At 38.6% G+C, this 13,023-nt stretch overlaps 1 pseudogene; it reads left to right on the top strand.

Annotated features, from left to right (window-relative positions):
* Window positions 1–12,666, top strand: part of LOC106829421 (protein cornichon homolog 4 pseudogene) — a 96,650-nt pseudogene extending 83,984 nt beyond the window's left edge.
* Window positions 12,667–13,023: the final 357 nt, after the last annotated feature.

Raw genomic sequence — 13,023 nt, 5'->3', positions numbered from 1 at the left:
CGCTCGTCAGGCCACGTTGAGGCGGCGTCCCACATCCCATAACTAGAAGGACCTGCAACTAAGATATACAACTGTGTACAGCGGGGGTTTGGGGAGATAAAGCAGAAAAAAAAAAAAAAGATTGGCAACAGTTGTTAGCCCAGGTGCCAATCTTTAAAAAAAAAAAAAAAAAAGTTAAAATTGCTCTCAGAATGAACAAGAATTTCATAACTCTCTGTTGGTGCCATATGAATAGGATATGTATGGTGTTCACCATATTAGTGGTTCAAAAAAGAAAAAATCACATAATAATCTCAATTGAGTACAAAAAAAGTTATTTATTAAAATTCATCTGTGTGTGTTTGCGTGTGTGTACCTGTAGCGATATGTATGCCTAACAGCAAAATATAACAGATAATCCCATTTAAGTCAAGGACCAATGGATTTATATACACTCACTACTGTTTGTAATGTTGCTTCAGAAGACCTATCCTATAACAGAACTTACAAATATGGAAAGGATAGGGTGAGAGTAGTATAATTTACAAGTAATACAATACAAGGAAAATCCAGGAGAATCAAAGGAAAATCTTCAGAAACATTAAGAGTTCAGTAAAAGAATCAATTCCAAAATAAATATGCAAAATTATTATATAAATGTATTAGGCAAAGAGATCCATTCACAATGGGAATAGCAACAAGAAAAAGGCACGCGCACAAAACGCTTAGGAATAGAATTAACAAAAAATAGGCAGTAATTATGTAAAGAAAACTTTAAAAGTCAACTGAAGAGTTAAAAACAGCCTTAAAAAGTTAAAAATGCCATATTTGGGGATGGTAACACTCTGCTTTGTATAGATATAAATTTTTTTTAAAAACCTATCAATATAATGAATCCTAAATAATACTCCAATTGAACTGGACAAAAACTTACTTATTTTTAAGTTCACTAAAATCAATAACAGGTTGAGTATTACTAGGAAAAAATGTAAAATAAAAACAAGAGGAATTTACTCTCCTAGGTATTAGTAACTTATTATAAAAATATAATCAATTAAACTGTTCCTGAGGAAAAAAATGGCGAAAAAAAAATGAAATATACTAAAGACTCCAGAAACAGACATAAATATATGCATGAGGATTTAATATGTAAAAAAAGCTGGCATTTTTCTATCAGTTGGGGGAAAGAATATATTAAAGAATAAATGACATTGGAACAATTTGATGTTGATTTAAAAATAATGTATCATTTCTTTATACCAAAAATGTCAAATGAATTAATGCCAAAACCCAAAAATGAACCAATGACGTAATTGAAAGAAAATAATACTAAAATATAAAAAGTATTTAAGAAGTATTTTTGTAATTTTAAGGTTGGGAACAGCTTTCCAAGGAAATGGCTGACAGATTGAATCACATAAACAATAAAACAATAGAAAATGTAGCAATGAGCAGGATCATGTACAAAAGAATATATATATGTAAAAAAATATTTAAAAAATTTGTTTTGGCAGATATTTTTCAGCTATGAAATTGGTTGGGACTTAAACATTTTCAGTAACAATATGGGTGTGAATTGTACACCGATACCTTTTCAAATATAATTTGTTTATGTGATTTGAGGGTATTAACTTGGTTATCCTAAGAAAGTAATTAGACAGATGGGTGTCTGAAGGTCTGTGACGACGAGGGTGCTTATTGCACTTTTGTTTATGTTTTTTAAAATGGTAGGAATTTAAAGTCCAACAGTAGGGAGTTTATACCCATTTAAAATGGTTGACATTAAAAAGAGTACACACCACATTAGGAAGAGAAAAAGAGCAGGCTATGCAAACAGCTTAGGGCAGAGAACCTCCAAGACCACTTTTTACAAATGCATAACAAAAGTATTAGTCGCAGTTATCTCTGGGTGGAGAAAAAAGTGGATGATCTTTATCTTCTTCTTCATAAAAAGTTTGCAGTGAGTGTGACTTTTTCTTATGATTAACAAAGATGATGTGGCTGTTTTCATTAAAATAGTTTTATTTAACGAAATAAGTAATGAATAAACTAATGCTTTTATGTATTGACTTATTTAGATACACTATTTTTTTTGCTACTGTCCGTGGAAGTTTTCCAGTTTCCAGTGATTTTATCATTTTGTGTACTTTTAACTCTCCAAAAAAAAAACTTTACTCATTTTTAGATAATTTTATTCAAATCACATATATTGATTGGGAGTCATTAAACTATTTAAATGAATGATTGGAATTTGAAAACAACGCATGCATTTGCCATAATTGCTTCATTTTTAACTTCCCGACTCCGTCCTTGATGAATATCATACCCTCCTTTCCTCCTGACTCAGCACAGCAGTGCGCACCTAAAACCAGGGATATGTGAAATTCCCTTCCCACACGCAGCTGAGAAAAACACATGCGCCTTTGCTTCTCATTGTATTGTAATTAACCCGCTAAAGTTTCACAGGACATTAATCTACCCCTTTATTTTTATAGTTCATTAAGCACATTATTATGTGTTTGTTTATATTTTACATTCATAGCATTCCTTAAAACAATTTTATTAGTTATTTCTCTCATATCGTTATTAAATTATGAAATATAATCCAACCAAACAAAAACACTCAAAAATAAAGTTGTCTCCAGTTCTAACTCCGGAGAGAATCTGATATAATAGGTGAAGCCCTGGGAGGTCCTGCTCCCAATCAGAGCTGTTTCCACAAGTTCTAAGTCAGTTTAACAAAATCTGGAATGGTCAGAAAAGGACTGAGTTTTAGTCTTGCCACACTACAACTGAATTTTCAAAATTGTATTCCCAAAGCTAGATCTCAATTCAGTTAATATTTCATGCAACTATTAACCCTAAAATTCACCAACAAATGAACTAGGTTTCTTGTTGTCACCTAAGGGAAGTTCATTTATTGATAGACAGTGTTTCCATTTTTCTACCTGTCAACATGGTATGTTTCTCTGCATTCATGTTTTTTATTTAAACTTCATAGACGACAGAGATAGGGCATGGCTTTATTCCTTTTAATTACGTGTAAAGCAGAAAACCCAGGTGCTGCTGTTGCCACTCAAGCGAAAACAAACAACAAACAAACGTGGAAGTCCTCTTAGACCCCTCTTTGCTCAATAAATCTCCAAGTTCTATGAACCTTTCTTTTTAAATGTGTGTGTATGTGGACTTCTGTTTTCTCATCATTGTCCATCCATCACCTGGACGTTTTCAGTAGCCTCTGTATTGGTCTTCCTTTCTTCAATCTTTCCTGCGCCCTCCCCCAGAATGGTCTTTCTAAATTCATCTCTGAGCATGTCACTCCGGCCTTTAGAACCCTCAATGGCTCTCCTCACCTGCCTGCCATGCCATATTTACCTTTGCAATCTCAAACACCTTCCTGAATTCATGAGTAGATGCTCTCTCTCTCTGTCTCTCTCTCTCGCTCGCTCGCTTGTGAAACTTTTGGGAAAATCATCGGGAGTTAAAGCTAATATCACATTCTTTGCCAGATGAGCTAAACAGTCAGAAACAATCCTATCAAAAACCAATTAATCAATAAAAACCATTTTGTTCCCTGAAGACTGCTTCTGGTAAATAAGGAAATATAAAAGGGTGAAACATGCAGTTATCATTAGGGAGTATGAACATCCTTTTTCTAACTGAAAAACAATCTTTACAGGATTCTTTTCATTCTGCTACCTCCTAAATACTGCTTTAGCCCTGCTCTCCTCCTTCAGCCCGACCCTTCCTCAAAGGTGTCCGAGTGTGAGCTTGCACTTATTTTATTTGGTAAAGATCTCTGTCATTTCTTTGCTCTGAAAACTTTCTTGAACATCAATAATTTTCTTCCTTTTTTCCTTCAGTATTAGGATAAAATTTAGGATTAAAAGCCTACTGTCTTAACAACCCTTCAAGTCAAATTTCCTAGCCCATGAATAAATAAATACGTTTCCATGTTAGCTATGTGGGGACCATTGTCCCAGCATTTCCTGGATCCGCTCTTTCTTCCCTAACTGGTACTTAAAGGACTGGCCCTACCATCAGCCCATTGGATGACTGCCCATTGAGTTTATAAGGGAGAGCAGCATATACAAGAAAGTCTTTCTAAAAGTCACTTAAAAGGAACAGAAACAAGTAGAGGAAGAGCAAGAAAGAGAAGAAAGCAGCACAGGGAGAGATTGGACAAAAGCAACAATAAAGAACAGAGACAGAGAGTGACTGTAGCCACGAGGAACGTGAAGAGGGGAGAGGTTGGTATGAAGGTGGGGAAAATAGGTCCAACACAGAGAGAAGGTTTTGCTTGGAAGAACGATGAGGTCAGCTCTGAAGATACTTTGAGGGACATAAATTGTGACAAGGAATATTGGAATAGCCAAAAATTCATGGGTCTTTCTCACGTAGATCCATTCATGGGCACGGAAAGAGAAAACATCAAGATAAGTGTTTTCTAATGCTAGTAATTGCTTTCATTAAGCAATTATGTGCTTGCCTGAACCTTGAGCGCACGCTGTTATTTGTATAAAATGTTTACCACATGTATTTGGTCCAAAGAAAAGAAAGCTGGTAAAATTGAGTTAGGTCCTCCAATATTCCATTATAAGGCGTTCATACTCTGGAAAACACAAATGTGGAGGATATTTTGTCAAATATAAAAATAAATTTTACTTTAGACTCAAACTCCCTGTGTTCTTATATTGTTATTTACATTATGTTTATTTGTATATATTTATATATTATTGTATATATTTTATTTATATTATTATTTATATTTTTCTTATATTACTCCAAATTCTTCCATACCTGTATGAAAGCAGCTGCCTAGGTTTGGAGAGCATATCCAGCTAGTCATTACCTGAAGAATATTAAGACAGTTTATGGGGAGGTCATTCTGATTTAATCATGCCAACTTGTATTCTATAGAGAACTGTTTAAAAATAAATTGGAAATTTTAGCAATCCAAAAGCTATGTGAACAGAAACCTTTGGATTTCTATTGGCTTGATCCAGAACTCATGGCCCAACCATTCATTAGCAACTGAGAGATACAATTTTTGTTAAAATGGCCCTGAACTGATAAATTAGTCTTCCTATATTAAAATGGAACTTGATGCCATATCAAGGAAGCCTAAAATATTTCCTAAGTTAGATAATTTAGCACAGGGTAACCAAGTCCTGACTTCTCTGTTGCATTATTTCAATGCTGGCCAACCACTTAACTTCCTGGTTTTCTTATTCTGCCTCTCAGATTCAGATTGGAACCACGATAATGTTTAAAGTCATCATAAAGGTAACACCACACCCTTGAGGAGTTTTGCTTAGTAAAGAGTTCATTGAGTAGGTCTCTATTCTTTGCTACTTTCTCCAAGCTTCTGAACCTCTCTCACAGTTTGGTAGTCCGCCACATTGTAAACCTTTCCAAGGGAGAACTTCAAAAATCCACATATCCCTTCTTTGTGCTAGATGCATTTTCCACTAATCAGATGCACTTGTACGAAATGATTGCGAGGAAAGGCCAGGGCACCAGGGGTGGAGCGGCAGAGATGGAGAGTGTCTGAGATTGTCAGCAGCTGTGACAGTTTTCTCGTCATGGAACCAAGCATGGTTCTGGGCTCAGCAAAAGAAAAAAGCCTGATTTCAGTAAAAGTCCTGTGGTTCTGGTGTGGTCAGGAACCATCCTGCAGTGTGACGATTGAAATTATTACTGTAAACTCAGCCTAGAATCTAGTCCCTCAGCCCTTCCAAAAGTTCTGTTACATTTCTAACATTTTTTAATATTCCCTGCTGCTCAGACTAACCAGAGTAGATTCTGTCATCTGCAACCAAGTTTATACGTTGGAGTAGAGAATTATAACTTAAAAGTAGTTCATTTCATGGCTATTATTTCATTTTCCAGGAAAAAGACATATTGAAGACTCCTCCTCTCATTGGATAACATTTCTCTGTGGATAAAGAAGACGGCTTGACTGTTGCTGTGTGTGCAGGACTACATTTAAGTGTCAGGAAGTGTTAAAATAATCAGACAACTCGTTCTCCTCATGCAGCATATACATCTCTGAAATAATTTTAAGTAATGAAATATTTTAAAGTAAGCTGGGTTGTTGTATGAATAAAACTGGCACCCTTCTCCCTGCTCTACCAGGCGAATCTAGCAAGCGAGCTGTGGAGGCATGAAGTCAGTACAATAAAATCCACGCTGGCCTGTGGAGCGGTTGTGCAGGCCTCATAAGCCTGGGTCTAAGCCACGTTGCAGCCCCTCGCCTGGTGACTGAAGACACCAGCAGGATGAATCAGCCACAGGAAGAGATAGTGGGTACCCTACTCCTGCATTTCCCAGCTGCATTCCTTAGAGATTGAGGGAAAAAGTGACAACTCTGGTCCTTGCCTGCCTCCACACTTAAATGACACCAACATTACAAGCCTTGTTGGATGTTTAGCCAAAAAGCTCTTGTTATCCTTGAAGTAGATGACTATTAATGTGTAAGCCCTTTCCTGCACGGACAATGCTTTGTTAAAAGGTATATAAACTGCATTCAGTCTGCAGACCTCGGAGCAGTACCTCAGAATACTCTGTTGGACTGTTCCCTGGGATTTGAATTCCTCACTTTGATTATCGAATAAACTCCTTCAGTTAATCTTTACCTAGACTCTTGATTTCAGACAACAGTTGCAAATTAGAAAATTGGAATAAAGTGTCATTTGTTGATATTGCCCCTTGAAAGAGACAGAGACACTTTTATCACCTAGCTTTTCATATTCTTACTTTGTAAAACATCCTCTAAAATTTTCGTTCCTTACTAAACCTCTGAACAAAATGGTTCAATGGACGATTCATAGAGAAGTTGAAGAAAGAGTTGTCTGTCATGTAATCAGAAAAATGAAAAGATGGACTAGGGTACCTATTTCTATTTTTAAAAATCTGAACCCACTTGGGAGGACCTCTGTAAGGCTGCCAGCTCAGCTGGGCTAGGGCGGTGGGGTTTCTTGCCGAGAGACCGAAGAAGTGACCCGGAGACTGCGAACGAGACATGTAGGTTTATTGGGTCCTACTTATTGGAGAGTGTCCAGTGGCAGCCGGCTGGACAGAAGTGTGCACCCGCAAGCACCCCCAAGAGGAGCTTGCTTAAGTAAGCAGAGGATCAAAGGCTGCATGCTTGCCGGAGGGCTGTCCTAGGTATGACCAGCGTTCCCAGGAACAGTAGCTCACATGGAGGGGCTTTGTGTCACTGTAACACGCAATGTTCTTCTCTCGGGATAAGGGAGGATCCGGGCTGGCCAGGCTCAGATTGTTAGGAATCCTGGTAGCTGGGCTGCCTGCCCAGAAGGGAGCCAGAAGGACACATGGTTGCAATGGGCCTGGGGTTTCTGCTGAGCAAGAAAGGCCCAGGCCCAACAACCAAAGGAGAGAGAGTCCAGCCTTCACCATTAGATGAAAAATTTGGTGGGCATATGGATTGTATTTAAAGAACTCATTTATAGAATCCTAAAATTTATGGAAATAAGAAATCTGTATAATCTAGTTCAACACCCTAATTAACAGGTAATTGATTCACCTACATTGTAGGGAGGGGTTAAAATATATATTTATGGAATTACTCATGTCTGTGTCTTTGCCACTCCCCAAACACATGTGGGCAAGTGCTGCTCTCAACCAAACCGTCATGCTTCCCACTTTTCTACATCCTGTAAGCACAGCCCCAGGTGCATATGTGTATGTGTATATATAGAACTTTGAAAATTCATCTTATATTTTTCTTTCTATGGCATCTATCACATTAGACAATGAGGGGTTTCTAAAACCATTAACGTTTGCCTCTGGAACAATAACATAAATCTGTATATTTATATGTACGTACAAATATAGTTGTAGTGGGTGTAATGAGATGAAATAAGACTTAAGGGTCTTTTAGTTGGAGTTAACCTCTATCCAGTGATGATTTACGGGGATACAGAGAATAGAATGCCATGTAGATGTTAATTACACAGTCCAAGTGAGCAGAAGGTTAAGATACATATATAGGAATCTAGTCTCTCAGCTGCAAAGCACAGAACTCCACTCGTCCCTCCTCCTCAATACAAGATTATCTTGGGAGAACAGGAAGAGAACTCACAGAAATACAGCAAAAGTACATAAACAATTGCCATACAGCACCAGGGAAGACACAAAAAGTCCTCAGTGAGTCAGACTTCAAGTTTATAGTCTTGTTTTTTCTTCAGTCTGCATTTCAATGGTTTTTCTATTTTTGTTAAACATAAGTGAAGGGAAAGAAGGTTTTATTAGAGGTTTGTTGACTAGCTGCTGCCTCTGATCTGCCTTAAATGGCGCAGTGAGATCTTCAGCCGTCAGGTCCTGCGGGCCTGGGAAGTTATTCTTAGATTTGCAGCAGCTATTCTCCAGAACTCTCACAAATACATATTTCGAACTAAGTGTATTTGCTTTCTCTATCAACAAAGTGCTGATCTTTTCCCAGAAATAATACAGAATTTCAGAGACTGTACATATATTTTCTTTGTACAACAAGATAGTCAATGAAGCAGTCACTGTGAAACCTCATGAGAACAATTAAATCTCTGCAATTAAGTTGATGACTAAATTTGGCGGTAGAAAAATGTTAATGACAGACTTTCTGTAGCCCTTTCTGGAGCGGCTCACTTTCTTTTTTCCCCCAATTCCTTTAATCAAAATGAATAGGCACAAATGATTAAAAATATCTTACCAGTGCCTAGAACTAGGAGTTTGGCAGATGCAGCTAGAAGGAGCTGGAAAACATGTTCTTAGAGGGTCAGTCAAAGTTTCAAGTTCCTTTTTTTCTCTGTAAAAATGTTTTAAAACAACCAAAAGGTATTCCCATGAAGATTTTTTTAAAACAATCAGCCTGAATGAAAAAAACACATTATACTCCATGGTTTCTCGCTAATCCATTTTGGTTAGATTTTTACAGTATATTATACGGAAAAGTTAAACAAATTATTTGTGCTCAGTGACCTTGAACTCTAAAAATGCAGGTTGAAAGTGACTAGGAGAGGCAGGAAGCAGCACTGATAAATGAGTCCAAGTATAACTGTGGGCTTTTGCGGTTGAGTGAACTTCGAAACTGTTTTTGATATGATAGAACTAAGTTGCCCACATAAAAGTTCATCCAAAATAGTTGTTTTCCTGGTATTGCATAAGAAACAACTAACGATGCAAATGTATCATAATTCATTTGTTCATATAATAAAAATTTGAGTACCTACAATGTGCCAAGGGCTCTGGTGGGTCCTGGAGCTACAGAGCAAATGCTCTACCTTTAAGAAATACAGTATATTAAGGAGTCAGATGCATATTTTAAAATATTTATGTGAGTACTATGATAGAAATGTGCACAGAGGAGTCTGAGAACTTGAAGGAGGGACACCTCTTCTAGTAGGAGGGTCCTAGGCCAAGCAAGTCTTTCTGGAGGATTTGACTCCTTGACTGTACTTGAAAAATGTACCTGGACCAGCCCGGATAGAAGATCAACAAGAACACTCAGGGCTGCGGAGGGAACAAAAGCATGGAAGTGAGAAATCCTCTAGCTGACATGTTGCTTGGTTTAGGCATATTTACACAGAGATGGGGCTCTATTGTTAGAAAATATTTGATACTGTAGGTTTAAATTTACTTCGAGAAACACAGGAGCAAACTGTAAATAGAAGGTGTGATAATAGCTGTTTGTCAATTCAAAACCACTATGTGGCTGAGTTGCTTTTCTTAGGAACAAGGTGTGGTCTTCAGAGTGTTTGGTTCTATCAAGAAGTTCTGGGGATTTTTTGGACTCTCCCCCAAGCAAATTCTCCTTTGGAATGGACTTTCTATGGTTGGTCTACATTTTCCCCTGGAATAGTTGAAGTCTGCACACTCTCCACAAAAGCTGGGTTTCTCAACCTCAGCACTGTAGACAGTTTAGACTCTGCTGGGTGGGGAGCCGTGCTGTGCATTAGAGGGTGTTTGGAAGCCTCCCTGCCTTACTCACTAGATGCCAGTGGAAGCTCCCCCTCCACCTGCAGGTGTGATGATCAAAACATCTCCAGACACTGTCAAATATCCTCTGGGGGACAAAATCACTGCTGGTTGAAAACCACTGCTCTAACAGAAGCTGCTGCAGCTCAGTTTCACTGCAGCAGTTTGTATGGGGCTCAAACGTTCTGCTTTTACTAATAATATAACATTAAAAGATTACTGGGTGACCTGTGCAGCGGGCATCCAGCCACCAAATCCAGCCAAACCACTCATAATAAAAACCAAAAGTATACCAGATAGCCATGCATTAGGATAGGTCCTATATTGGTACCAGTATCATTAGCCCTGCTGGTGACTGTGTCATTCCTTCCCTGAGCACACAGCCAGGCCCAGCTCCTCCGTGACCTATGAGAAAACTGGAATGAATAAATCTTCTCCCTTGAAGTGATGCACCACTCTAACCCATGGTTCTCAATCTCAGGTGCCCTTTGGAACCTTCTGAGGAGATTTAAATAATACTGAACATTTGATTGCTCTGCAATGTTCTGGTTTAATTTAAACAATACTGATACCTCAGTTATACGCAGAGGCTCGGATTTAATTAGTCAGGGGTGAGGCCTAGGTATTGGAGGTTTTATGAGCACCCATGAGATTCTGATGTGCTGCCAAGGTTGAGAAGCACAGCTCTCTTTGCCTTACCTTGGGCTACGAATCTTTTTTTAATTTCCATTTTGTGTACGGATGTTGGGAGGTGGTTAAATCTTACTTCAGTTATACGTACATGTGTATGTATATAATTAGTCTTTATAAAGGTCATATATTTAGTGTCTGCTTTAGATCCAGGAACTTAGTCTTTGGAACTAGGAATTAAGTCTCTAACCCACTATTTCCCAAACTTGTCTGCACATTGGAATGGCCTGATTTTTGATTTTTAAAGCCCAGGGCACACCTCAGACCAATGAAATCCCAACCTCTGGGGGTGCCACACCCCATCAGGAATTTGTCAAGTTCTCCAGGTGATTCCAACAGATATGTTTGGAAACCACTGCGTTAGCCAGATCTGTAAAGGGATCTTGTTGTCTGAGCCTAGTAGATATAGATTATTGGTTCTCATCTTTAGCTGCACATGAGGATGACCTGGGGAGCTTTTAAAACTTCTGAAGCCCAAGTTGCACCCCGAGTCTATTAAGTCAGAATTGCTTGGGATAGGAGCCAGTCACCAGGAGTCTTTAAAGTTCCTTAGCGATTCCAGCATGCAGTCAAGCAGTGCTTCTTAGATGTCAGCACACATCAGAATCATCTGCAGGGGTCAATAAAACAGATTGCTGGGCTCCATCCCCGAAGTTTCTAAGTCAGTAGGTCTGTGTTGGGGCTCAAGAATTTGCACTTCTAACAAGTTCTCAGCTCATACTTATGTTGCTGGTCCGAGGACAACACACTGAAATTGAAAACTCTGGTTTAGAAAATCAGCTTAATACATGAAAGAAGAGAAGTGACACATGGAGAATTAAGTTGAACTTCCAGGAATTTTTTCAATACTCTTTTACCTGTTGTTGAATTGTTTTAGTGGGTGTGATATTATTGTTTCAACTTTCCATGAGGATGCTAATTATAACTATGTCAATGTTTTCTTCTGTTTCCTATATTAACTCTACTCTACGCAGATTAGTTTTTCACTTTTTATATCTCTGTGCTTTTTTCTCTCATACGTGTAGATCAACAAGTATGGAATCTAAATTCGTTTCATTATCCCAAATGAGAGTACCTATGTACCTGGCAGTAAACACAATATCTGATGATGGAACCCTGATTGCAAAAGTTGTGGCTCCACAGAGGGGAAAATGAGCACCTGTAACAGAGCAGGCTTTCTTCCCAGGTGTGCAGGTTGTATGTCCACCAAGCGCTGACGTACAGACCCCTCACAGCAGCTCTAAGCTACGTAGAATCCTTGCCCCGTTTCTCTGGCTCCAGGATTCACGATGGGACTCTCAGGTGTCTGCCCTCCTACTTTAGAGAGTCATAGGTACAGCTTTAGCCAGAGGATGAATGCCCGAGTCAACCACTCAGAAAGCTCTGAAGGAAGGCACTGGCATTGCCATTCTACAGCCAATCATTTCCTTGTTTCTCTAACAGTCTGCACCTTCCACCATCCCCCTCAAAAAAAGAAAGAGGAAAACTAAACAATTTACTCAGAAACAAATCAGAGAATTGGGGAGATGATCAAACAAATTGTACAAACGTAGACTTCACAATTAAAAAACAACGAGAGAGAGAGAGGAGAAGGAAGGTGGAGGCAGTAGTGGTCATCCTCTCTCTCCTGGGCTGTTGCGTGCTCACCTTCCTCTCAGTGCACTTCATAATTACATTGTGTGATTTAGGATGTGATTGTATTAATGCCAGACCATGTTCCTCAAAATTAAACAAGAGAGTAATTCCAGAGTTTACTGGCCATACCACTGTCACTGCATTAATGCTCACTTCATTGCACTCGTTCATCTTCCTTCTCAACTTGCGTGTTGTCACGTGGAATATATGTATCAGTTCATTATGGTGCCAGGTGATAAAATGGGACCATTTGATCCAACAGAAATACACAATAGAAGGGAGCTGAAGTCACACAGGAAAGAAGCCACGATCATGCTTGGTTTCCACTTGCTCTGTTTCTTCATGTATCTTTATAGTATGATTTTAGCTTTGATAAATGACTGAAGCTGGAGAAGCTGTGGTTGAAATCAACCTTCACTACAGTGCACAGTTGAGAGCTGGAGACTGCTTACATCATCCTTAGAATTGTGACCTTAGCAGTATATTTTTTCCTCTTTGAACAAAAACTATTTGTACCATATAAAGTATTTAAAAAACAAACAACAACAACAAAAAGTTCCCAGCCATACTAATGAGGAGAGGATTATACAGGCCATGCACCTGAAAGGGCGGGACTCTGGGAGACCATCTTGGAATTCTGCCTACAATACAGGCTCAATTTTTGCATATATATCCTATTGGTCCTGTTTCTCTTAGAACCCTGCCTAATACAGAACGCTGACTAATATATGGATGAACCCT

This window comes from Equus asinus, chromosome 21 (assembly GCF_041296235.1).
Source record: "Equus asinus isolate D_3611 breed Donkey chromosome 21, EquAss-T2T_v2, whole genome shotgun sequence".
NCBI lineage: Eukaryota > Metazoa > Chordata > Mammalia > Perissodactyla > Equidae > Equus > Equus asinus.
Note: the sequence above shows the minus strand (reverse complement) of the source record. Positions and strands in the feature narration are given on the sequence as shown.